Raw genomic sequence first — 25,721 nt, 5'->3', positions numbered from 1 at the left:
TGAAGCAATTCAGCCTTTATCAACATTCAACAACATTGTAACTCAGGAATAATTAATGTAATATTAACATAGAGTTATCAAAAAAGGTAAGAACGTATGCGCTCAACATCAGATGCATTTAGCATTTACTGCAATAATGTGACGAGCATGGAGTCATTTAACATAAATGTCAGCTTCAGCAGGATGTCTCAAGGCAGTCAAGAGCATCTCCGAGATGTGCCTCTCGCTGTATGTACCACCCTCAAGCTCTCCAGAGCTCTTCAGCGTGCTCCTTCTGAGGGCCATCTTGGGAAGTTGCACCATGTCTCTGTGTCAAAACAAAAAAAATAAAGAAACAATTTTGTAAAACCCACTTTTCTGAGGTATATAACATGTATCTACATTTCCACTCATGAACTATACTAGACAGATCATACATACAGAATATTTAGGAATGACTGTAGTCTATAGAGAGTCTATAGATCCATATTTGTGCATTTATATAAACATACTGATGTGAAAGTAGATAAAATTCAATTCATATATCCATTCTGTCAAATGGGGGAACATGCTGTGGCTTTTACAGAAATTGTTTCTTGACTTAGAGTGGATATATCAGGCAGCATAATATGTACTACTTACACAAAATTACTTACACTTTGCTATGCTGCTATATATACACCTATATTTATATATATATACACACATGTATTAAATATATATATATATTCAGTGAAAGGTTTTGCTTCATAACAAAGGAAGAGAGATAAGCTGCTTTTCCTTGTATGTGGAAAGGATTTACTGTCTTTTAGAACAACCAGGTTCAGCAGTTTGGGTCCTGATTCCTGCTTTTCTGTTCCCTCTGTTCCCAGGAGAACTCCTGTACAGCCAAAAAGAAAAGGAGCCTGTCTGAAGGGTTTTGCTGCTCAGAGCTGCAGTAAATGTCTAGTGGGATTTGCAAACACAGCAAGGCTGCTACCTTATGCTGATATTAGCAGGAGCAAGGTGCCCAGGCACGCTGAAAAATCCCTGCAGCTACTTGAGTCTCACTTGTAACAGCACGGTGCATGTGACAGACCGCCTGGAGCCAGGACCCCACTGAATTTCAGTGGAGCTGGGACACCTGGATATAGCAAAACCCTGCAGCAGTGAGCACTGGCAGTGCTGGAGATCTGGAGCTTACACCCGCCAGTTGTATCCGTTCTGCAGCCTCGTTCTTCCATTCAGCTCATTTTTCCTCTGGCTGCCATGACTGCTCCAAAACCGGGGTACAAAGAACAGGGAACAACGAACACACACATAGGAGTAAAGACCTCTGCTCAGCAAGATAAGCCCCAAAGGCCAGATTCTGCGCCATCAATCACAGAGCTGACATCAGCAGCGTGCAGTGGAAGGGGTGGAGGATCAAGCCCGACACAGGAGACACTCCTCATGCTATCCTAACTGCCTGAAGCAGCGGTGACACCACGTACTACAGTCTCCTTGCGATCCGTGGGGCTTTAACAGCATGTCAAACATGTCTTGAACGAACACCACGTCTGTCTTTATTTATTTAAGAGCTTTTCCCACAAATAAAACCAGAGGCTCAAAATTATGTCTAGGTATAGTTCCAACACACTGCCTTTCCCTGAGGCACCAGCAAAGAAGGCTGATTGCAGCGGAGGCACTTGTGTGTGAGAAGGTCTCACTGCAGAGCTGGGAGCAGGCGAGCCAGCCTCTGCAGCCTCAGACAACACGCTGAAGCCGAGTCCCACCACTTTTCAGAGAGTGCCATGCTTGTTTGACTGCATACAGACCGAGTGCTATAGAAAAATGTAAATATTTTTATGGCCTTGCTTGCTTAAAAGCCTGTGAGGATGGCTGGCTAAGTGGAAAGGAATGCTGTGCACACACAGCAGAACAAATTTAATGAAAGACAGAACCCAGAGGTATTCTTTAACCCAGAGACGGAGTGCTTTGCATTGTTAAACAGCGGTTGTTTAGTACACCACAAAGAGAGCATTAAAGTCTAGATAACACAATTAATAATGAACTCTCCGACACAAAGTACTGTCCCCATCAGCATGACCTCACTCTCTTCGTGCACAGAACACAGGCTGGCTTTACAGAGCTACTCACTCGTCTCGTCTTGCGTTTGAGAAACCGGTCAAGTGCCCGCTTCACTCCGCACTGCTGGAGGGTGACGGTGCAGACGGAGCCAGGCTCCTCTCCGAGGTGCACAGGGGAAGGACAAGGGGCGGCAAGAACGAGATGGAAGACAGGAAAATCCACTTGGACATTAGGAAAAGTGTTTTCACTCTGAGAGTGGTCAAACATCGGAGTGCAGAGCAGAGAGACAGCGGGTTCCCTCTTCTTGGAGATACACAAACATCAGCGAGGCACGGCCCTGAGCAACTTCATTCGGTTGGCCCTGTGCTCACCAGGGACTGGATGAGGCACATACAAGGACTCCTACCAGCCTCTGTTATTCTACAGTTCTTTGGTTATCCCCCCAAAGGGTACTTTTGAATGAGGTATTTGCCACTGTCTCTTTTCTTGCCTGCCTCCTCTGTCAGTGCATCAACACGGACTGGCTGTTGCAGACGCCACATCCACTGTACCGGCTGACAGAGCCTCCAGCCAAGTGACACCTCAGGAACAGCTTGTCACATTAAAGTCACATTAAAGACTGGCTTCATCTTGCCAAAGCTAAAAGTCTACAGAAGAGACCCAAATTTGGTGCTGGATCCTTCCCACCTGACCTGCATCCCCTTCTAGTTAACAGCTGAGCCCTGAAGGGGGCAGGGGAAGAAATGCATGGTTTTACCTCCACGAAATCAGCCTTCCAGCTCTCCTCCCAGCCCCAGGCAGCTGCACATGTTGGAGAGCAGTGGTTTGGTGTCAGGGTGCAGAAGAGCTCAGCAGCGCTGCTCAGAAATCACTCCTCACAGCCCAAGGTGCCCAGCTCAGTCGTGCTGACCTCCACCCACCTGGGGAGCATGAGAGTTTGAAGACCCACTTAACAACCAAAAAAAACCCACAAAAGTCTCATAAGACAGTCAACAAAAACCCTGAGCTGAGGTCTCCAAGCTGTCACCGCTGGGTGTCTCCAGTAACCACAGGTGAGACCTCTCAGAGTCACCTCTCTCTTAACCAAGCCCCTGCCTGGCGAGAAGCACAGCCCCCAGCTGCTTCCTGCCAGGACGGCAGAAAAATCGCTGCCTGTCAACAGCGCACATCAACAGCAAGATCACAGGCAGCCAGCATCACCATCGGCTGACAAAAAAAAATCAAAGGCAGCCTAGATCTCCCTCGCCCTGCTCCGTCTTTCAACACCATGTTCAAATCAGCTCTGAGAGCAGTCATGTTCCACTTACTTTATGGCTCTGCGTCATTTCAGACACTACCGTCTCAGCGAGGCACGGTCTCTGGCATGGGGATCTCCCATTCAACCCACTGGGATACAGCTCTAGGAAGGCCAGGAGAACTACGCGAGGTGTAAAAACTTCTGGAAGAGAGCCTAGATGCAATACTGAAGAAGACGTAGGAGAGGTAAGCCCTGCAAAAAGCTTGGCAGCATCCTAATGCAGTTAATTTTTTTAAATACATTTATTTAATTTATTTTACGTCATCAGTGATTATGAAGCTCGAGTTTAACCTGGGGGGAGAAGGAAACAAAGACTTGTGGATGGATAAAAGCCCATCTAAAATATTAGAGCCATTGTTACAGCTAAATATTACAACCATGTTAAATTGTTTCTTCAAATATAAACGCTGCAATTATGTCAAATGCAAGGTTACTGCTTCCCATTTAACAAGCCCCTGGCCTTCTCTGCACACTGGGATAAAAGCAAATAGACAAGGTTTAGCTGGGCCAGGCCAAAAGCACAAACTTCTTGAGTCCTGTGTCAGTTTAATCTAAATTGCACAGCACGTGGTCTCTGACCACTTGGGGACATCTTCCCCTTGACGCTGGGGCTCACACTGATGTCTTGCTGCCTGTTCAGCCCCCCCATTCTTCCAATCCATCTTATCCCCACAGCTCCCTCCTGCCTTTCCCCCTTGCTCCTCCTGCAGCCCCTGCCTGGACCCTTGCTGCCATGAGGCACCAGGGATGCTGATCCTTTCCCCTTTGTCACCACGCACAGCCTCTCTGCTCACTGACCAGGGATGTGAATTTGTCTTGCTCCTGGATGCATTTGGGGCATCTTTACTTGAGTCTGAATTAAGAGAGGCTTCAGCAAGCTGAGTGAAGCCGCAGCAGTGAGCCAGGGAGCTGTAAGGGGCCCGTGGTCTTGTAACTGCAGGACGACTGGAGAGTGTTTCCATTGGGCTTTTACGTGGCCTCGTTCCCCTTCTCCTGCTGTTTCTGGCTTCAGTTCCAGCCGCATGCGAACAATGCACCCTGTGTGCATGTTTCCCATTTGGTGCACAACCTTGTAAAACATTTTTAATACGTGATTTACAGTGGTTCTGGCTTGGGCTGAAACTGTTAGCCTCCAAAACAGAGCAAGGGTAGACTGGTAGAAAGCATTTAGAGGGAAAGGCAGGAGCGGGCAGGGAGGGTGAAGGCTCTCAGGCCACTAGCAGCCCCTGCACCCAGCACCGCAGCCTATGAGAAGCAATAAGCAAACAGATTGTTCCTCCCTCAGCCAGCGTTAGCTCCACATCATCCCTGCTTCCAGAAGTGACATCTTCTGGCAGTAAGCAGTGGTGATGGCTGCTCACTTTGACATCGTATAAAGCAGAAGCAACCAAAAGTCACCGCAGTGTCTGAGCCAGATCCACTTATGACATTTTCTTCCCCAAGAAAACTGAAAAAAAAAAACCCTACTGGAATCATATAAGGAATGGACAAAGTGACATTATGCTTAAACTGGAGGGGGCGTGTGTGATAATTTTATAACAGGAATGTATTTTTAAAGGGAATTTTCATGAAAAGCAACATCTAGTTTACAAGCACCAGGCAGCCCAGTTTGTCATCATTCAAAGTCCTTAAATGATCTCTCCAAACGCTGAAGTAACTACACTAGGCACAGCACCCTGTTCGAATTCCAATTTCTTATTAGACTTCAATAAAGTCTCAACTGAAAAAGATAATATAAACTTCCTGTCCTAAAAACTGCTACCACATGCCGTTAAGGCAGTAGGGGAACGAGGCAGCGCTGTACTGTGCATCTGACCAGCAGATGCAGCAGCATTCGAGTCTCCCTCATGGTGAAAGGCATTACGAAATGGAAGACTGCTCTGATTTGATTTTATATACATGTATTACGAGACGATGTAATCTCCACTTCAAGTGCTGACAAAACACACTTAATCACCTCTTTGAGGATTCTTTACAGAGTTGTTGCTACAGTGTAAAGTGCAGAGAAATGTTTCGTGCAGAGAAATGTTTCGTGCAGAGAAATGTTTCAAAGCCCTCTGGAAAGCCTAGCCAGGATGCTTTCTTCACAGGTTGAAGCACACGAGACAAGTGCAGAAATCTGAAAGGCTCCCCAGACACTGCTCTATGAAGAGTCATTGGGGGAGGTTCTTAAAATAATCCATCAACTCAAGGATCTCAGGTTTGATCCCCGTTTCAAACTGCTTTATACCACAGTTCTGTCAGATGCTTGAGGAAACCAGCACTAAACGATGCCCAAATAGCATTTAGGCAGCACCTGACAGTGCAGGTCTATGGCACCCATTGGGATGTGCCTGCTGGGAGCTCCCCAAGGGGACACCCATGATCTTGGCCACTGTCCTGTGGCTCCCACCCAATGCCCTGTTCCCAGCTGTGCCCAGACCAGAGCAAAGCCACTGAGCCCACTCACTCCCTGCTCGAGGTTTCAAACCTCCCCCTTCCTCTCGTTAAGACAGTCTAGAGATTATAATCTCCCTGTGTACGAAGCCTGCACCTCTCCCCACTGCCTAGAAACATTGCATTCCTCAGCTGCACCTATCTGCAGTGACTGAGCTGACGGAAGGCTCCTCGAGGCACTTTGGAAGGGAAAAGGGTCATCCAGCTGCTACCTGAACCCCTTGAGCTCTGATGCTAGAAACAATTTGGAGTGGAAACTGTGGGGCTGCCTGACTGTAACCGGGGTTGGAGTTGCATCAGACACTGCAAATGTGCTTTGGCCACTAAAGGTGAACGGAGATGCCAGAAAAAGCTTGGAGGTCTCATTTTGCCTTTTTTTTTTTTTTTTTTTTTGGTAAAAGTTTTCCTTTAGTTCAGCCATTTCATCTATGTCAATTCACTGAAGTAGCTCCCCCCCCCCAGTTCCTGGGAGCCACAAAGGGCAGCCCACAGCTTGCTAAAGAACAACATTTCTTTTGGCATATTGATTACCAATACTGCCACTGCACTGCACATGCCAAAAGAGGTTTCTGAGAACAGCAGGACTCTTAAATAAAACGCTTTAGTTCGGCAGGCATATTTTCTAGTTACACTTCAAAACGACCGTGCAAAAGTTCTTCATTATTCCCCTCCTGGTTTTCCCTTCTCCATACCCAAATGCCAGTATTGAGCTTAAAACCTCCACAAAACATCTCTCCATGCGTTTTGCTGCTCTTAAATGAGCTTTTCAACCATACTCTGGCAGTAGCCTAAATATTCACTGATGGCTTTACAAAAGTAGAGGAAAGAAGCCTTCTTTCTCTCATCTCCACATAAATATTTTTGCTTAAAAGCTAGCCAACAGCCTGACCAAGAGATGATGGCACACAAAATGATGTAAATAAGTGCAGCTCATATCAACCATCCGCAAGAGCTGAGCAAGAAGAAGTGAGAGAGCACTTGTGTGTGTACGTGCGCATGTGCACAGGCAATAATAATGTAAAAATTTCACTGCAGAACTGAAGTCTGACACTTCCAGATGCTAGGTTACTAGAAGTGAGGTCGCTTGTGCAAACAATTTTTGCCCTCCCTGAACATTTACCTTGCAGTAGAGTCTCACATTTCATAATCACATGCTACTTTTTCCATTCCAGACAATTCAGTGCTTAGCAGGGGTGGCACTAACCAAATAAAAAAAATATTCAACATTTGATTCTCATCATTCATGGTGTTGGCTCACGCCTTATGTACCGTGCATGGTTCCAGCACTTCTCTGAATGCACAACTACTCATTTTCCATATGGTCCTCAGTGAGATGCCTACTGCTATAGATCCTGACTGCTCACAAGCTCGAATAACTGTAACTGCGCAGCTCCCTGGCGAAACAAAGTAATGGTATTTATTCTTATTTAGGAGAAGAGGAAGTCGCAAGAGAGATGGCCAGACATGCCCCCTTACGCTAGCACCTAATGTTGTTTTTTTTAGAGGCTGCCTCTTCAGAGGCAACTGCATCCAGCAGTGCTTCCTAGTGCCTGTACCTGTCCCTGCCTTGCCAGGGAGGGAAGGATCAGTGACGTCTTTACCTGGTGACAAGGTGGCCTTTTGGGAGCTGATGCTGTCGATGCTCACGCACAGTCATCTTCACCTGGGCTGCACCCAGCTCTCTACCTCCCCGGGACCTTCCTGCTGATCAAATGAAGCCCCTGCAACCTCAGCATGTGGAGGAACTGGGACGACAGCAGCCTGTATGTGCCCTCCAGGCTCTGCCCGAGCTGCCTGTCATTAAGCAAAACGCTAATCCCAACCCACAAAGCCACCAGTGCACCGGACCCGATTAGCTCTGCAGCTGTCTTGCCCCGAACACTTAGAAAATGCTTGCCGCCCCCACCCCGTATTTCCTGGGAGCAGGCAGATCAGCTCTTTTGCCTTCAGACTTGACTTCAGCAGAACTGGATTGTCCTTAGGGACCCCTGGAAGAGCTGGCTCATCTCCAACTGCTACTGAAATCAGGAGTCCCGTTTTTTTTTTTTCATTCAAGAATTTTGAGTCATGCCCCAACATGGCTCTACATTTTCCCTTTGCCATAGAGTCACACTTCTTCACCGAGGCTTTTTAGATAGAAGTTCAGTTAGGACAGAGCAGGCTACACTGTTCCCGAGTTGGCAGGAAACAACAGTCCCCAGACATTAACATGATGGACATGTCGACACAGAGAAACGTATGGTACCAATTAAGACAGTATCAACAATCATGCAGAACACAGTTGAGTGGATTAATTTGTTGCCTGGAGTAAAGGCTGCCAGTACGGAGCTAGCTGTCAAGAGACACACTTTCATCTTGCATGCTGCCTTGTGCCAAATACTATGAAGCCCATGTGCACTAAGGATGATCGCCAGGTTTTCTTTTTCCACCAGCAATGTTGAGCAGGGAATCAGCAACCAATTAATGTCTCGCTCTATGTGCTGCTTCCTTTCTTCTCTGATTAAAAAAAAAATGGAAAAAATCCCTAAATGACCATTTTTCCCATAACACTAAAATAAGAACTACAAAGTAACTGGAAAAAGATGGTGCTTTTCTTGCTCAAAAAGGTTTTCTTTGCTGTGGGGCTTACACGATAACTCATTTGTCAAGCACGCTTTTTTCTCAGTTCTGTAAGCAGAGAGAAGAGAACTGGTTAAGGCATGTGTGACTTCTTTCCAACTTGCTATTTTTACACTGACCAGAAGGATACTTACACATGCTCTCTCTCTTGCTTCCCACACATCCTTTGCCAAAGAAGATGCAAGATTAACTCTAAAAAGTTGTGACTAAGGTCTCCTGCCTTATCAAGTACCTTCTAGAGGAGAGGTTAAAACACCTTAATTCTTGCAGGTTTGTAGGAGCAAGCAGCTGATTGTTGCAAAAATCTTCACGTTTGCCAAATGCTTCATAAGTCTATGGCTGTCAGAGTATTAAACAGTAAACACAAAACCAGGACTTGTAAATCATCATTTACTGCATTAATAAGCAGCAACATTTGAATTCCTGCTAAAGCTTTGTACCAGCTGTGCTTTGTCTCAAAATCCAATTAAAAAAAAAATCTGCTTATGCTTGTGCCTGCAATATGAAGAATATTGAGCTGCCCTTCACAAACTCCACTGTTGCTTACAGAGCATACAGACCCAAATCATGCTCTCGTTGCTCCATATTTAGCCTTGTTAAACAACAGCATGCCTACCTGAGCTATAAATTACCTCGAGGCTTGGAGTAATGCCATCCTGAGTAAGGAAACTATTCATAACACTGCACGCCTTAATTCACTGCAGGCAAAGTCCCCTACCCACTAACACGGCATAAGGTGATCACAATCAGCGACGGAGAAATCCAGTTGTAACACAACTTTCCCAGTAACCACGTTGTTCTGGGAGCAGCACAACCCTGAAGTCTAGTTTTCTGTAGGTTTACATCCTATGTGCCTTACTCCTCCAGCCATTACATCTGCAGAATACTTGCAGTTCAGCAGTCCTCCCATCACAAAACCTTCCAGCTCCTTCCTGTTATCTTTATTCCTACTACATCTCCTTGGGTAAGGGAGCTGGAAGCTGCATGGTCCCAAAAACGACGAGAGGAAGAGCTGCCCTTCCCTAAGGACCACACTCCTGCAGGTGTCTCCTTCTCTTGACACTGATTTTCAGGAAAAAAAAAAATAGTATCTACCAGACCATTACCCCTTGACCAATTTTGATCAAAATCAGTCAACATTCACCAAAGCTTAGAGGGTGAAGGATGGGCAGAGAATGTAGGAGATCAGACTAACACAAATCACATCTGCATATTTATGAGCTACACATAAGCGCGGAGGGGCTTCCAATAAATTGCTCACCAGGCGCTGAGCGTTAAAGTCTGTGGGTATTTGTCTGATTAGCAATACTTGCTGGTATTGCACAGATAACACAGGACATTTAACAGGATATCGAGCCTTCACAGAGGCACTTCATGATTTCTACCAGCGCCTCAGCCACTGCGCTCAGGAATGGGAAGAAATCTTCAGTGACTTCCAACACCCTCACCAAACTATAACTCCGTGGCATCACTTGGAGACTTACTTCTGTGCCCAAGCGCTTTGCCCCATCTTTCTAACTTAAGACTAAATTTTCTTCGTCTCAAGAGCCTCGTGCACAGGGTTGTTTTCTTCATTGGGCTCAGGGATTTGCACAGACCCAACATCCTCCAAACAAAAAGATAAAATCTCTACAGGCACTTCCTGGAAAGTTAATTCTGCAGCCAGTAATCCTCTGCCCGCTGCCAGGCACGCCACCTTTCTGGTAAATACCAACCTGCCTCTATGCTGGATGCCTGACACCTCCTCTGCGTGGCGAGGACACGGGCTGTACGACTCCTGCCTCCCAGCCCGTGGCCGCTGCTCCCAAGCCGCACTAAAGCAAGGCTGCTCCTTATCTGCCATTTCCAGACGCCTCTGACACAGCCTAAGGGGCAGAGGGGACTAGCAGTAATGCCAAGGAGAATCAAGGAAGGTCAAAATGGGACAGAAAAAAATATATCCGTTCAGACGTGCCCAAATAGGATTTCTTTTTTAATTGAACATCTAAACATCTACATCTTTAGGAATTTTGATGAGGTTAAAAAAATATGTTCCCTCTTTTTCCTCCAGCTGGAAACTGCAATAAAAATGGTTCCTCCTAAGCATCTTTTCACTATCTCCTTTTTTCCTTTTGTACCATTCTCCTTGTCTTTTACTATTTTGGAGCTTTTCCAATGTGAAATGTTTTCAAAAATGGCAAGATAATGAAAACATCCCCAAAGCAATAAAAAGAGATGAGATAAGGAAAATAACTACAAGACTTCATTTAGCCTTTTACACTTCGTAACACAAGAAAAGGAGGACACAGCAAACAAAATTCTGAAATATCTACATATCACCTTGCTAAAAAAGAAGTAAAATAGAAAGAAACAAAACAAAATTCTGAGGTTTTTTTCTTTAGGAAGTACTTGTGAATACATGGAGATAAGCACCTTCCAAAAGATAAGTCAGGTTTGGTGAAGCAGGAAACATTCCACTGGGAAAAAAAACTGGAAGCCAGCTCATTGTCATGGAAGTTTAGTCACCACCATCGCATGATCAGCGATTAATAGGAAAATGAGACCACGTTGACTGCTTCCCTGGCAATTTAGGATAGAGAGGAGCTTCAGGAGGCCTCAGCTAATGGGAGAAGATACAGGCCAGCACATGGTGTAGGAGCGAGGACAGTTATTCTGCAGCACTGGTGGAATCAGTGTGAGCTTGCGACCCTCCCGCAAGGAAGAGGATGGTGGAGCCCACATGGAGAGGGCCGGGGAGCCTATGCCATTTGGGTAAGTTGGAATAAAAGGCAGCAAAACAATCTGTTTCCAGCCTGCTCTCAAAGAAATGACTCGGGCATTCAAATATACTAAAATATTAAACACTGTTGAAGTATTGATGTACTTGAAAGTTAAACGTATTCTTCTCTAGGACTGGAGACTGCGAGCTTGAGAGCGATGGCAATCCTCCCACCAACCTTTAGATACCAAGGACACCCCTAGAGACGTTTCAACCTAGACTGCTCTAAAAGCTTCCTTAAGAGAGGAGACAACTAGCCAGGCCCCTCCAGGTACTCTCTTGGTGGCTACCTTTGAGATGATGCAACAGAAATCATCAGAAAAACCTCTCCAAACATGTGTCTTCCTGGCTGTCTCAAGAAGCAAGACAAAGCTGAGTCCTGAGATCAGTTGTCTCCCATGTCCTCTCCTCAGGGATTGCTCACATCCTCACACTGTGCTTCCCAAGTCAAAATCTGCAAATGCAGGGCGCTCTCTAGTGTCTCTGCTCTGCCTGGGAGAAGCACAAGTATCCCAAGGCACCGACGCCATTCCAGACAGTGTATAAATGCCAGGCAGAGGGATGCCCGAGGCCTGCTATAAATTAAGAAGAGTTTGCCAGTGTATCTGTTTGAGCGAAGTGGCTGGTGGAAGCCACTCCCAGACTGGCCATCAGCATTGTGCAACACGGGTTGTGATCTGGGGTGTAAGCTCAGAGGAGAAAGTCTCATGGAGGAGCTGGCTCAGAGATGGCAGCAGGGAGGGCTCAGCAAGCCTCCTCCCACCACCACTGCACTGGGGGACGAGGCAAGGGCAGAGCATGTTTCTAGCTGCTGAAGGTGAGCACAAGCCAAAACAGTGGGCACAAACTGGCACCTGCTTTGATTTCCCCTTAAACGGCTCGTTGATCCCTTTATTACTACACTTTCTACTGCTACAGTGCCTCCTTCTCCTGTGCTCCTCTGAGGCTGACAACTCCTGACAGAAACGCAGCACATCCCACAGCCCCATAGCCTCAGGTCCAGCTGTGTTCGCCTAAACGACAAGATCGATGTGGCAATCTGCTGCAGAACATATGAGATTCCCCTTCTCCCTCTCTCTCTCCTTTAATATACATTTCACATTAAATCAGCATCCAAACGGAGGCTCTTCTAGCGCCTCAGAGAACGTATTTTCTTCGAGCTCGCAATGCTGTCTGGTGACAAGGGGGGGGAATATGCCTGCACCATGTAATTGATTTGATGCACGCCACGTTTCGGTGGGATAAACACCCCCCCCAGACTCCTCGCATCCCAGTGTCTCCAGCCTAAGCTCCTTGTTAACGTGCGTTGGGAGCCCATCAAAGACACTGAGTAGTTTTGACGTGAAGATAAATGCTCTTATCTTCAGCTTCCAACGTTGCTTCTCTCAATAAACACTCCTGACAGTTTTCACTGTTTAAACTGCTCTTCAGCTGGGGATGGGAATACGGAGACACCGTTTAATCCACCTTTTATTTCATCAAACTTCTCTGCTGGGACTGTAAGCTGGGCTTGTCACCAAACCAGACAACTTCCACTGGGACACAGTGCCACAATTCACAGGGAACAAATTAAGGCTTCATCCAGGCAACACACTTAAGCACCTGAACAAACCTGTGGCTTAAGCTTACCTGTTGCTTTATGGGCTTAGCATGTCCCAGATGGACATGTGTCTCCAGAACCTCTCATACAACTGCAGTACACCAGCAAAACTACACATCCCAATAGTACTGTGCTTCTGAGGTACCTTCACAGGCAGGCAAACACTAAAGCATAAACAACTATCTTTCAAGAGGCCAGCGCAAGAACCAGGAAAGAAAACCTGGTCCTTCACCTTCAAATCCTCCATCTCTTTCTGCAGCGAGCTGGCCCTCAGCTCAGCCTCTCATCCCAGAACACAGGACTGAAAAGCCTGCTTCGCGCTTTCAACCTCCCCTTGCTGAAGGACCACCTACAGATCCCAAACCCAAACACAGAGACACAGCTCAGCTGGAGCCCAGGGAAAGCCCCAATGATTTGAATGGATCTAGGATTTCACTCTCTGCTTCCCTACATGGAGATTAAATAAATACTCCCTGGCTCCAAAAGCACCACACATGCCTGCCTGAGCTCAATGAGATATTTACTTTAAAGATGCAGAAAAGTTGCAATCATTTCCAGCAGTATGGCAGGGGATGAGCTTTAGGGCCAAAGAGGTATCCATTTCAGGCATCATAAATCCAGTCCATGTGTCTTTAATGCAGTGGAACAGACTTTGACAGGAAAAATGAAAGAGAGATTAAAGAAAAAAAATACAAGAGAATACATTGCCAGAAGAAATAATATAAAAATGCCTTAAGTATATGAGGAGGAAAATGCCTCGAGAAAGAGCAGGTCTCAGAGCCCCAGCAAGCAGGGGGAGCAATCAAATAAGGAGGTTGCAACCAAGCCAAACAAAGTCTTTGTAACAGTACACACACCGGAGTATGACTGGGGTTAAGAAAAGGTTAAAGAAATGGCTATTCTGGGGGTAACTGCTTATGCTGAGACACTACCATGTTCCCAAATTGAGAAAAACAGCCAAGAAAAATCATGTAGCTTGCTATGAAAGCCCCTCAGGCCAAATGCAGCAGCAGATTTTTGAAGTAAGTGAAATTACTCTGAATTTCTAGTAGAGGAATCCAGCTTTGATTCTGCCCAGAGCATTCTGCATGAGCCTTTGAACTGTGGCAATGAAATATTCAGCTGCACAAATCAACAAGCCTGTATCCATACCCAGCTCCAATGAAGGGTCACACAGTTTTCTATAATAAACAGCATTTTCAAACAGTTTACGTTTAAAATTTCAGACAGGAGATAAACTCAGTTTTATTGGCCTCAGTTGGAAAGCCACCTAGACCATCCACGCTCATATTTCAGGGGGAAGTCTTCAATTCACGTTTCCATTGCATTCATTTCAATGCAGTGACCTCCCCTCTCTACCCCGCAAAATGCTAATCACAAAACAACCCAAATTTAATCCTGTGTGTGCAGAAGACAGCACGCTTCTGGTCCCGCATGCTAACCACAAGACTGCACTGCTTTAACAAGGGTGGATAGCCTTTGGGTCCATTGCTAACATCGACCACTAGCGTCTGAGTTCATGCAGAACAGACAGAAATAGCAGTTGTAGCTGGTGACTAAAGTTACATTCAAAGTCCAGCTGCATAAATTTAGACCTCTTTCTGAGGGAGCTCAGATACACACCTAAAACAAACAAACAAACAAAAAAAAGCACAGTGTGTTGTAGGAAACAGCTATATGAAAGCACCCAAAAATGTGGCTCCCACCAACCAAACTTCTCTGGCACGCACAGCAGGATCAGAATTTTTCCTCAGAACGAACAGTTTGCTCCTACTTTGGCTTGGTTTATGACAGCTATATTCTAAGGCACCTCCTGAAAGATACCTGGAAAGCAAGACACAGATGTCTTACAGATGTTTATATACACCAGTTTTGAGTTTTACAGACATCCTGATATGTCAGAGACTGTCAGTTCCCTGTGCTATTTGAGAAACTGTGTTGTTATCAATTTAATGAATCAGCTACAGAGAAGAGAGAAGAGAACTCTTCACAATTCAGTTTTAAGGTCTGGTCCTATCACACAAATCAAAGATTGAAGATTGAATCAGAATCTTACAGGTTCCTCGCTACAATCTGCAGCAAGGACAATAAAGTAGATCAGAATTACAAGTTACAGTTATAACCAGCTCCATGCTGGAAGCTGTGCCAATACTCATCAGCTGATTACCTGGAAAACACTATTTTTCTATGGCGCTGACACTTGTGCTTCCCTTTGGAGAGTTTGTTGAGGTCAACCTGTAAGATTAAATGGGACAAGAGTACCAGTTTCCTCGTGCAACCCTTGCACATGCTTGTGTCCAGCTGCTGAAAGGAGTGATGCTCAAAGCAACCATGTATAGCAATGTTTGCACAATGAGGTGCACGAGCAATGGAGACATGCACCTTAGCAGTAGTTGCTAACCTGCCAAATTTACTAGTTTTCTCTCAAGACTGCAGGCTTTTCACCCTGCCTATAGATATGGCGGAAACACCGCACAGAACACTGTTTTTATGGTTTCATATAAATAAACAAAAAAAAGGTGTTGAGTAATTTATGCATTAAACTGTTCAACAGCCCATTTTTATTTCCCTCTTTCTTCTTACAAGTTATAAGATCAGACATACAAATTTACCAGCTTTCTCACAGAGCAAAATTTTAAGCAACTGCTTTGTTTCGTGTTTTAAACCCCACGTTGCTCAGACTTTGTGCTTCAGGCCACTGACATAAAATTTACCAGAAATTTTCCCTGGGGATACAAAGAGATTATCCAGCAAGAACAAAACCCTTCCAAAAAGCAAAAATGCAGCCACTGATTTTGATTCTTGACTTCTCTCCATCAGGTTTAGGAAGCCCTGCAAAGCACAGAGGAATTATCATTTGAAAGTAGCTTGGCAATGTTGGTGTGGATGCACTGCTACCGAGTGTTTTCTGCAGCTCCACACCCAGAAAAACAGGCAGATCAAAGTGAGCAGGATTACTTGAGTTACCTACGGACTTCTTGCTAGCAACCGGTCCAAATTATTTCTGCGTGCATATCTCAGTGCTGTCATATCTCTCTGCTGTCAGCATCCATTAGTACAGCTGGATCAGAACTGTGCTGGTTTTGTGCATCGACATCTTAGCACAGGGAGGGGAAGCTTGGGGTTTCATTTGACATGACCAGCTGCAGTTGTAGGGCTTGTTATCATTTACCTACATTTACCAGTGATGTGCCTTGTATCCATGGCAGGTCACAGGCATGCCTAAGAAGTGCACTAACTGCTGGTCGGCCAGCAACACAAGCTGGTAATAACAGCAATCCTACATGACTTCAGCCTCGGTCCATCAGAAGGAAACCACTCTGAGTACACTGGTGCTGTACCTATGGGATTACTGCGAAAGCACAAGGATTGATGCCAGGTAAGGAGCCCCACCAGTACACTACGTCACTAATGCCGGGGCATACCACGCACAGCGCCATGCTGAGCACCACGTACTTGTGCTGTCTCAGGTATCTCTGCAAGAAAACATCAAGCTGCACTTGAATGGCACGTTCGTCCCTTTATTCCACTACTAGATTTCAATCCATTGCTGTAACCGAGATGAATAATTCTGGGAGAACAACGGAGAATTGTTTGCGATCAAGGAGTTTTCTCAAGTCAGCAGTGATTTTAAGGGCCTCTATAGGCTGGTAAAACCCAAGAATAACTTAAATTTCAGAAAGTGGAGGCACTCTGAAAAACAGACCTCTTTAAAGCATCCCTAGCTGAGAGCCCCAAAGCAGCTGGATCACCAGCCATTTTCCAAATGCTGGGCCAATATTTGCATGTACAACGGAGTATTACGATGTGCAGATAGCAGTATGTGAAATTAATCAGCCCCAAAGCCAAAACACTTAATCAGCCCAAAACCACTTAGTACTGAAGCTTGATGAAAGTTCTGAGTGAAAATTCAGGTATCGTCAGCAAAGGTTTTTTGAATGACAGTTTCTCTCAAGCGTCCTGGACTAGAAAAGTGCTTACACATAGGCAAAAAAAAACGTGAGGCAAAAACCAAATGTGAAGGTGTTTGATGAAAAATTCTTCTTTAGCTAAAAGCTGCATATTGACATCTCTCTCAGTGCTGCCTCTTTTCATTGCTGCTAGACTATGCTTGACGTCGTCCTGGTTTCTGATCCTGCTAAAGGCCCAGTGAGACAAGTTGGGGCTCAAAGGAGCAGGATGAAGCCTTTGCTGCTACCCAGGCACTCGTGGTCATTATCCTTTCTGTAACATTCCTGTATGAAAAGCGTTTCTTAGCCTAGATTCAGCAAAGCACTTAAGCACATGCTGAACGCAGTCAAATCAAGACTGGACAAGAAGCGAGCTGTCATTGCGTCAGCCGTTACAAAACTCACTGCAGAAGTACATAACAAAGTCGTATGGCCTGCTCCATGTGAAAGTTCTTGCCCGAAAAAAAAAAAAAAACCACATCCTTAATCCACTTCAGCAAAGTGCTTCGTACTGTCAGGACTTTGATCAAACTCAGGACTGAAAATATGTCTATATTACTTGCCTTCTCTTAGCAAAAATAACCTAGTCCCAAAGAATTGGGGATTTTTAACTCATTGCACTGGAAACTGTAGCTGATGAGCTTTCTCCCCCAAACAATGTGACATTCTGTAGTTTAACTCGGTGCTTTTCCTTCTCTCTTCTTTGAAATGTATAGAGCAAAAAGCTGTTCTAATATATTTGTCTAGCAGTTCACTCTTGCAAAGTAAAGAAATATTGAGAGCAAAATGGAAATAGCAGAAGGGTAAGTTATCCAGTTGATTGACTCCACCCCTCACACGGATGAGACTTTTGGACATAACGGCTGGAATAAAGCACTGTCAGTCCAGGCTCCAAGGCTGAAATTCTCCCTCCTGGCAGTGCAGAACACACACTTGGCATGAGGCAGCTTTATGTCCTTCTAATCTGCAGCTGCCAGACCCTAGGCCCAGTCACCCATGCGAGCTGGGCCAATCTTCTGGGCCATGCCTGCTGCCAACAGACATTCCTGCAAGCAAGGGGCAGCGGGATTCAGGAATAATCTCAACACGTCGCCTTCTGCCAGGACTGGCTGCCGCGGAGGGACTGCCTAGCAATTATTTTTCAGTCGCTCTTAAACTAGGGCTCCTTGAGGCAAAGCTGAATGTCAAGGTGGAGGTGCCAACAGCTCTAAGTCCGATTTGTAAATTCGAGCAGCTAACCCAGATCTCATGTTAAAAGCCCTCCACATCCGATAACCGAGACCTTAACAATAAACAATCTTTATGAGGACTGCTTAAATTCACCTCCAGGGTTCTCCAATCTCACAGCTTTGTAGAAAAATCATCTCCTTTATGCTATTACGTTCTCAGAAATCCACTTCCAGCACAGGAGCAACCACTGACTTACACTCCCCTCTGCCTCAAGTAGCTGCTTGCTTTTTTATAAACAAATTCACCTGCAGCAGCTATAAACCAGTAACAAGTCTCAGAGGGAATGTTATGTTACATATTCACGTTACACGCTGGTGTGTTTTAGGAAAGAGATAGAGTTTAGAAGTTAGGGGATAATAAAATTAAGAGAAATAACCCCTCAACTACTTCTTCAAAGAAAAAGACCATTCAGACAAACTGTTGATAGACTCCAGCCTTAAAGGAATTTCCTTCCATTCTGCATTTGGCACCAAGCTCTTTCTGATTTCTGTACCCAGACATATTTTCCTTCAGGGAAAATACATTACAGTTAGAACACTGCCTGCGATTTCATAATATGTATTTATGAAGTTAATCATACCCATGTCTCTCAAGGCGTCTGTTAACCCGGGCTGGTAAATTCCTAATTATCCTTGCAGGACAGAAATATCAATCCTGAGTCGTAGTACAGTCATTTGCCACATTTAATGTTCAAAGGAATAACATGTTCTTTAGGCATGATCAATACAGGCTGTCTGGTACTGCAGTGAGCAATTTGCAATGTACACTGAAACACTTCCAGTTTATTCATCACCTAAACCTTTTCCCCTCTCTGCCCATCAGATTTCCTCTCACGGAAATCAGGGGAGACCTACTGTGATAAACATCTAGCGTAAATGGACACGGATCCATTCAGCTAGATTTGTTTTATTTACAGGCGAGCAGATGAGGCAGCACATGATAAGGAAATCAAGAAGTAGCTGCAGAAAAAAAAAGCAGTTTATTAGCTCCATGCCCATGCTTGGTAAGATGCAAAGTAGAAATTGAGGAAAGCGTGGCTTAGACTAGATACTAGGGCTTAATTTTCTAATGATACGGACACCAGGATAGATTTGTCCAGGCAGACTGCGTAGTCTCTGTCATTGGAGAGGTGTGGTTTGGACATGGATGGCCTGGCTTTGGGACAGGAGGATGAAGCTGCCTCTCTGGGGCCTTGCAAAATTTGCACAGAGGATTTTAGGGAAGTCACACATACACCAGGTTACAACAGACAAGACCTGGTGGAGATTTGTAACTTTTTAAATGCAAAAGAGACTAAGTGCTTCCTTACAGAAACTGACTTTGTTGTCTTCCAGCTTCTGTTCAATTACTTCTGACTGACCACAGTGGCAAAGTGCATAACCTGTCACACCGTAACACAAAGCCTACAGCACGTCAGCACAGGTCTTTTCCCAACTAAACTACTGCACTTCAGTGAAATAAAGCAGAAATTCTCAGAAGAAATCAATCACAGCAGCGTCACTTCAGAGCAGACCACAGCTTTTCTCACTGAGACCTCTCGTCATTCAAACATGTACAAACACAGCCTATATTTGCCTCTTGTTGTGGATGCTGCAGTTTAAAACACCACTTCACTCACACAGTCCAGCACTCGATATATTTCTAATTAGAGCTGCTGTATCAGCATCTGGTGTTTTAAAATACTGCTGCAATAAATCCTGCAGCTATAAATTTAGTATTTCATAAAGGCAGGCAAGATCTTGTAGACAGATTCTGAGGGGGGAAAAAAAAGCTTTCAATTGAGCCCTGTAATAAAGCATTCCAGAGAGAGAGAGGTCAAGCAAGCAAGCTAGATTAGATCCTTCAGTCTGCCTCCTCCACCATGAACAGCAACAATTCAGCATGCAGAAGGGGAATTCCTTGTTTTTAAACATCTTTACAGTAAAAAATACCATTAGACTTTCTCCAGTCTTAAGCACCACTTCACGGATTCTGGTTACGTGAGGAACCTCAACTTCACATGACAAGCAGAAATTTTACATTTCAAAGCCAGCAGATCGGGGAGTTCAAAATGATCCTTCACAGTACAACAGCAACTGGAACCACAGCTGAGACTGAGGTACAATGGTGCATATGGCCAGTGCGTACCCACACGTAAGAAGCCCCCATTTTAAATAATTGAAAATGCAATAAAGACAGAATTAAGTGCTCTTTGGAACTTCAGTAAGTCACTATACTCTTTCTTCGGTACTGCACGATGAGAAGCTGAGTCAAGTTTTGTTTTGTTTGGAAACACAGCAAAAAGCCTAAAGCTAACAGATTATAGAACAAAAATAAACACGCAGCCAAATCCCCGTCCCAACGGAGAGACACCGTAGATTGCAGCGGTGTTGCACTAGCATCCCCAGCAGCATAACCCACCATGTTTGAACTAGAGGTCCCGAACCAGAACTCTGCTTCTGTGGAATTTGCAGTCATTCTCACAGTCCTGTACTCTCACAGGCATCGGCCTGGACACGAATGGACAATGGAAACCCTCTGACACAGACCTGACAACAACACACAACTTTACATTTGGCAAAGCTTCAAAGCAGAGGGAGAGTTTGTTCTTGTTTGGAAACATAAATTTAGGCAGCGGAATGCGTATCAGAGAATCCAAATAACCAGCCTCACTTTCAGGGTGCTGCTGCAGCTCCAGCTTAAGTTGCACTGAAGTTTTGACACACTCAGGCATTTAGGTAACAGTCCAAATACAAATTTAGGAATTAAAAATACAAAACCCAACCCTGTGATTTAGTTCCTTAACTAAACAACAGTCCTCTCTGTCTCGTGGCTGTTTTTTTTCCTAAATGATCAAACTACTAATGTGTGTGCATCACACATATAGGGCTTAGGCTTGAACTAATTAATTGCAAAGGATGGGCAAAACTTATTGCAGGGAACTACTACCACCAGCAGCGGGCATGCAGTCACCACTAAGTCCTTCCTTTGCACGGGTGTATCATCACGCTGATTCATGCCACCTCGAAGGTAATTTTTTTAAATACTGTGCCATCTTTGGATTCTGTGATAAAAAGAGAAAGCTGTTTCTGGCCCCGCTAGGGCCCACATCCCAGGAAGCATTTTGCAGGAGTTATAAAGAGTAACAGGTAAAGCACCTGCTCTGATGCCCAGAGAACAGAAACAGGCCTCCCATCTGGGGGAGCTCATATCCACAGAACAGGCTTTGGGGAAGCTTAGACCTCTACACAGAGCTCAGTTTTTAAATAGCTGGGCACCTTGGTTTAGCAAAACACTAGCCTCCATTTGCTGAGAGTTCAAACACATGCAGCAAACACATCCCTCCTTCCCAAAAACAGCCTTCTGGGGGAACCAACCCATGAAAGAGGTGAAGGTGTAACTGAGGCAGAATTAATCCCCAAAAGATCTGGAAGCAAAGGAAGAACGTCACTTTGATCACGAGCTTTGTCAGCAAAACAAAACTTGAAGGCACCCAGCCTGTTTGCAGCGTTATAGCATGGCATTCACCAGCTATTCCACGGCTATATTTTGGAAGTAAGGGACCCCTCTGCGCTGGTCAGGACACTCAAAGAGTCCTTTAAGGGTACTTCAAGGGCCTCAGTAGAAGTGAGAATCCAGCACAAAATCCACACCTTTACTCCTAGCATGTCACACAAATCTAAAGCACTTCTGAAACACAAATGGTGAAACTTGTTTAATGGTAGCAGCAGCCTTGAGAATTTCCTAGTGTGCTTGACAAAACATCAAACCAACTCAAAAAAAAAAAAGGCAAAAAAAAAAGCCAAGGAGCTGTTCTAACTAACTGCCTAGTACAACAGGAAGAAAATCAAACTGTGGGAGCAAGTAATAGGCCCTCTTATCGTTGTTGTTGCTGTCTTTATGCTTAAGAAAAAAAACAGCTAAGGTACGTTTATTGAACGGAGTGGCTGCAGCAATCCATAATGGTTGAAACAGGAGCCTCGAAGACGTCTCATCAGCAACAATAATTGTTTACCAGACACAAATATCCTGTAGGTATTACACGAACACCAGGGACTAGTGTACAAGCGACACAGAGAAAAGATTGTCCTGGGGTACTGCACGCCAGGAACACAGCTGTGAAATTGCTCTGGCAGACACTGTCACAGCTAATAACACGATCCTTTCAAATACACACATTAGAGTCTTCGTGGCATTTGTAATTTGTTAAAACTCCCAATCTGTCACTTCATTCTGAGAACAGGAGGAGAAAGCAAGCCTGTACTCTGTTTGCCTGCACATACCTCGACTCACCAGCACTTTTTACATTTTACAGCGTTTCTAACAAAGCACTGGGCAGGTATTAATAAGGGTCAAGCAAAGAGGAGTGTGACTTTTGTTGCTTGCACGCTTAAGGCTACATAAGGGGCAGCAGCACAGGCATGCCACGGAAAATTGCATTTGTGAGATTCCACCCCAGCAAATTCAGAAATACAGCAATTGCAATTCAGGTGCAAAGATAAACCACTGGCACCATTTAAATGAACTCTGTGTTTCTGAAATGCCAACTGTAAAAAACTGCTGATATTTAATTTTGTTAGATATACTGCATCTGGTGTTTATGGCTTAGTGCTGTTGCCAGAGAGCCCCAGGAGCTTCGGTCTGGGAGCCAAGCCAGTGTCTACCAACTTAGTTGGACTACTGTGGATACACAAAGATCCAATATTCCTCTGATTTAAAGCTTTCAGGCAGATTTTCAGAGACTTTTGTTTTATTTATAGCTAGCATGTGTGGAGAGAAATAAAACGGTCATTTAATATGCTGCGCAATTATGAGCTTATTTCTTCCAGTTTCACATTTCAGTAGCTTATTTCAACACACAGAGAAATGGAAATCTGGTTATTTCTACCTTAACCTTTCATACATGGATAGACACAAAGAAACTAAGTAGCAGAATGTCTTTACATTACAAAAGGAAAATGCCAAAACCGGTTTTAATCACAAAAGCTGGACACTTACCGTATTTATACAGATGGTCATCATAACGGTTTCCATCACGTAACAGTTAAATGTTTTTCCTTCTTCCACTCCTTATGGCCCATATTGATATCCTAGTGTTACAGGAAGCTCTGACCTGTCAATGCAGATGTTCTGGTGTTCTGATTCTTCAAGTTCTAAGATTCTCTTCTGCTTGAAAATGGAGTAGGTGCTCTCCAAACGCCCCTACAGAAAATCAGAAGAATTTTGTTCATTAAATTGACCCCCCAAGATGTGTGCCTTGGTCTAAAGAAAATTAAAAAGAATTAGTAAAAACAAAGACTATATTCCATCGTCGGGGAATATTTTAAGTATTTGCGCAGACAAAAATATTAAACAAAAAAGTGCACAATTTCATTTCTCAGGGACATGTAGGATGCTTGGCCATCTGCTGAAAATGTAAGACTGCCAAATATCACAGATTCACACCTTGAGTCTGGAAATAGAGTTCACATGGCAAATCCATGCATTTCTTGTGGTGTCTGCATTCCACCAGCCTTTCCTTTACCTGCTGCTTAGTTTTACACTTCACCGACTGCTAAGCTGGATTGCCTCACAGTTTTTGAAAGAGCAGAGCCCAATTTTGCAAAGTTCCACTGACTGCCACAGAGCTGCTGGCTGGATACCTGACTGTATGCTTGATAGGTTTTCAGAATTGGGAAACATAAGAAAATCAGAGCATGTGGGAGATCAGGGCCTCTGCTCAAAGCCACTGGCAACAGGAAAGGAACAGTATTGTGCAGTTCAGGGAAAATTCTTCCCTCAATTCTGAGAAAGTAATCAAAAGGAAAATCCTTAAAGGCTGAACTTTAACAGGCCAGCAGTTTATACAGTGGGGAAAAAAAAAAAAAAAAAAGACTTCCACAAGGAACTGACTTAATCAGCCAGAATTTTAATTCGTATAAACCTGTTCCTTTTGTCTAATTAACTGAGAGTGTGGGATCAGTGTTCCCCTAATTTAAAGGGTGTTAATGAGATCAGGACAAACGCAACAAGTGCCTGAAACTTTGTTTTACTATCTCATTGGTAATATTGCACAGGTTCATCATCTCACCACTGTCTATAGCAAAGAATTTTACAGTGAGATTTGTGCAAAAGTCACCATTATAGTTGTTGAGTCTGACAGTATGTATTGGCAATTGGCAAAATAACAAATACAGATTGCATTTTTTAATGTTCAGAAACCTACCTATGAAAACCAGCATTAATGTTAATGCTTCCTGAAACATAAAAGTCATCTTTGAGCCCTTCAATTATTTACCAGGTAGTTCGCTAATTAGCAAGCATCCGCTCCCGGATTTTTATCATTGTAACTGTGGTATAACTCTACTGCCCTCACAGCTTAGAGCTTTGGCATCCACATCTAGCCAGGACACAACTGTGTGCAAATCTGTGACTGCAGCTTGTGTTGCTTTACAGCCCCCAAAACAGGCTAACTAGCACAGGCATCACCGTCACTATGCCTGTAACAGGACAGGCTTCAAAGTTACATAGTCAGGTCAAAAAAAGCTGGACAAACATTCAGACTTGTTGCTTTTACTAAATTATTTGTTTGTAGAGCTGTCCTGCCTGTGCTACCTAGGTAGCCCTGGTACCACGCAGACCTGATAGAGCTGCTGAGCTGCTTTGCCTTTTCCATGAAATAGGGATAAGCCTCACCTGCACTTCAAGCTTTATTTTATAAAATCACTTACACAGCAGAGCCTGCTGCCTTCCCCACCTCTAAGGGGACATGCACAGCATCCCTTCAAATTCTGGGATATCTGTAATTCCTTCTCCAAATCTGCTGCCATTATTTGAAAATCACTTCCTCCTTATCTCTTCTGAAGGCTGTCACGGCCGGTTTATTTATTTATTTATTGTGCAGATTCCTGCTGCCATACACGTGTTTGGAGAACTCTTTGAAAAGTATCTGTTGTCAATATCACATCGTTCATCAGCTCGATAGCCAAATGGATTTCTCAGAACTCATGCTTGTTTAGCTATCTTTCTCTGTAGTTCTCCCAGTGGGATAGAAAGAAATTAAATTTAAACTAGGCTTTAAATTATTTAGTCAGAGATAATTGAGTTTGGAAAGTCATACTAGAGAACGATCACCCAGGGAAGTAGCTAAATATGATTTGGAGAAAGGAGGGAGGAGACGGGGAAAGGATTTAGGAGATGGAACGGGAGTTAACGTGTCATATTATGTTCAGTAAAACCGCAATTGTTACCAATCCTTGTAGTAAAGGGCACAAGTTGTTCTTTCATTCTGGTCATGAGGAAAATAACTTCCTGCGCACATCCTTTCTCCTCAGGCAGAATCACACCCTAAGGGAAGCCGAAAAACCTGGTGAATAGACTACCTCATTTTTAGGGTTCAGACACAAAGTGACTGTGTTTTCTAAAGCAGGAACAAGCAGAACTTGTTTTCACGTTAACAGCTTTTCTTAATGCTGAGAGGGCATCCCATAAGGGACAAAACCTAACTGGAATAAAAAGCCTGCGCTGACTGCACCGCTGCTTTTAATAGTGACACAGAGAGGCACCCTCGAGGAGAGGACATTTTGTGGAGAGCTGAGGGTCAGCATCTTCTCACAGGTAACTAGTGATAGGACTAGAGAGAATGGCCTCAAGCTGCACCAGGGGAGGTTCAGTTTGGAAATGGAGACATTTCTCCTCAGAAGGAGAAGTCAGGCATTGGAACGGGTTGCCCAGGGAGGTGGTGGAGTCACGGTCCCTAGGGGTGTTCAAAGAAAGGCTGGACGTGGTGCTTAGGGACATGGTTTAGTGGGCGATATCGGTAGTAGGGTGATGGTTGGGCCAATG

At 44.5% G+C, this 25,721-nt stretch overlaps 1 long non-coding RNA gene across 2 annotated transcripts; it reads right to left on the bottom strand.

Annotated features, from left to right (window-relative positions):
• LOC121068225 lies at positions 1–25,721 on the bottom strand. Of its 2 annotated transcripts, none has more exons than XR_005818725.1 (5): positions 24,608–25,721; positions 22,896–23,099; positions 3,336–3,427; positions 2,098–2,948; positions 1–307 (listed from the first exon to the last, which is right to left on the bottom strand). It is a non-coding gene; the product is annotated as an uncharacterized LOC121068225 (long non-coding RNA). The 2 variants fall into 2 exon arrangements; XR_005818726.1 differs by having other exon boundaries at positions 2,786–2,948.

The sequence above is a fragment of the Cygnus olor genome, chromosome 3, assembly GCF_009769625.2.
Source record: "Cygnus olor isolate bCygOlo1 chromosome 3, bCygOlo1.pri.v2, whole genome shotgun sequence".
Classification (NCBI taxonomy): Eukaryota; Metazoa; Chordata; class Aves; order Anseriformes; family Anatidae; genus Cygnus; species Cygnus olor.
Note: the sequence above shows the minus strand (reverse complement) of the source record. Positions and strands in the feature narration are given on the sequence as shown.